A 2500-nucleotide genomic window follows, 5' to 3' on the forward strand; every position below is an offset into this window, starting at 1 on the left:
ATCACTTTTCGAAATTCATAGTGTCTGATTATATTGTGAGTTTTCTGTTGAAAATCAATTTTTGTGAACCCATGGATAGATAAAAAATTCGTGTTGTTTCTGAATATGAGATCCGTCGTGGAACCAATGCATCTCAGAACCATCAATGAGGTGTTTGGTAAAGATGTGGTGAATGAGCGCATTGGACGTCAATATTTTGAGACGTTCCGGTTTGGTGACTTTACTCTTGAAAATCAGTCCCGTGATTGACCTGAGACCAAGGTGGATAATGATAAGCTGGAAACTGTCGAGGAAACGGATACATCTCAAATTACGCGTGAGTTAGCTGCAAAGTTTGATGCTTCGATTCCAACTGTATTGGACCATTTGAAACAAGGTAAAGAAGCTGGGCAAGTGGGTATCACACAAACTGAACGAGCATCAGATGACACGTCGTTCTTCGCTGTTCTTTGCTGTCACAGCATAAAAGCGAACCATTTTTGCATCGTATTGTTACAAGTGATGAAAAATGGATAATTTTTAACAATAGCAAGCGTTCTGCACGGTGGTTGGACAGAAACCACGTTCCAAAACACAATCCCAAAAAGAAAATTAACTAAAAAGTTAATGGCGTCAGGTGGTCCAGCGCTGGTGTCATCCACTACAGCTTACGCATATACATATAAAGAATACATACATACATATATATATAAATATATATATATATATATATATATATATATATATATATATATATATATATATATATATATATATATATACACGTACTCACACACGCACACATACATACATACATACATTACATATATGTACATGGTATATATATATATATATATATATATATATATATATATATATATATATATATATATAGAGAGAGAGAGAGAGAGAGAGAGAGGAATAGCATTTAATGAAAGACAAAGACAGAAGTAGGAAGACGGGCTAACAAACAAGAAGAGGAATAGATAAATATATTAGATTAGTGGGTCAGAAGGCATCAGGGGATGTATTATTAGATCGATTTTAATTCTGTTTTGTTGTTTGTTTTTTAATTACAATGTAAGAAATGAAAATTTAATAAATGCTAATTTTATGTCAGACTAGTTTGGCTTTCTTGGCTTTTTACCTTTTTATTGTTGATTTTCGAAAGGATTTTGTTGAGTTTATTTGTATTTTTTTTATTTCGTTTTTTTTTTGTTTGTTTTTTTGCTTTTATTTTCTCTGCTTCGGTATGAAAACTAATATTCAATAAATAACCCTAACCTTAATCTAACCCTCTGCGTTTTATTATCATCATCATCATCATTGTTATTATCATTATTATTATTATTATTATTATTATTATTATTATTATTATTATTCCAGTTCCATGAGTCAAAGTGTGATGATTAATCATGGATGTCTTCTAGGCAAATTCATTTTTGTCATTTCTGCGAGACGAGTATTTCTTGGTTATTTGCTTGTATACATGTGTTAGCTTGTTATGGACGCAAAGCGACAAAAGTCTGTATATATGTATATATGCATATATGTATGTATATATATTTATCTATATCTATCTATACATACATATACATATATGTGAATTGGTAGACGGAAACAGAAAGAAGCCTGTCATATGTACATATGTGTAAGCATGTTCCTACCACCATTGGACAACTGACTCTGTAAAAGAAACCAGTAGAACGGGTACCTTGCTTTGAAAATAAGAACTGAGCTTGCTTCATTCGACTGAAATTCTTCAAGGCGGTTGCCCCAGTATGGTCGCTGCCCAATGACTGTAAAAAATGAAAGATATTGTATATCATTTCTACGGAGTGGTTTGCTTGGCCTTTTCGTCGTTGATCGACGGCATTGCAGGAACAGTGACTTAAACATCTCTTCTATGTCTTGCCTGTTTACAGGACCATGTACCGAGCTCCAAGTACACCTCTTACCACATCTCTTCCGAAAGACAAATCAAAAGAATCACAGCATTCATGGATCCGCGTAAGGATGCTTCCTGTCGATGAAGTATAACCGTAAATGTCTGCCTTGGAGTCTCTCGCTCCTGATTTTTTGTTTCTGATATTGATCTCTACGTCCTTTATTGATTTCTACAACCTCCGCCCCTGATGAAGGCTGGAGGGCATATCAGCAGAAAGGTTGTGTTCACAACAAACAAGATGAGGGCAAATATCCGTCAAATGTAAATAATGTATAAGATAGATATGTTAAAAAAAGAACTAAGGGACCTGATAAAGGTGGAGGGTATATCAGCCGAAAGGTTGTGTTAACAACAAACAAGATGAGGACAAATATCTGCCAAATGTAAATAATGTAAACAATGTATAAAATAGATATGTTAAAAAAAGAATTAAGGCAATAATTGGAGATGAAAGAAAAATAAAGTTCACAGATGCATCTGTCAATCCTTACTACCCCTTTTATGCCCCTATACTTTTTTCCCATATTAACCATTCCATCACTCTCAAGTGATTGGTACCATTCAATTTGAGAT

The sequence above is a fragment of the Octopus bimaculoides genome, chromosome 13 (assembly GCF_046866305.1).
Source record: "Octopus bimaculoides isolate indiv1 chromosome 13, ASM4686630v1, whole genome shotgun sequence".
Taxonomy (NCBI): Eukaryota; Metazoa; Mollusca; class Cephalopoda; order Octopoda; family Octopodidae; genus Octopus; species Octopus bimaculoides.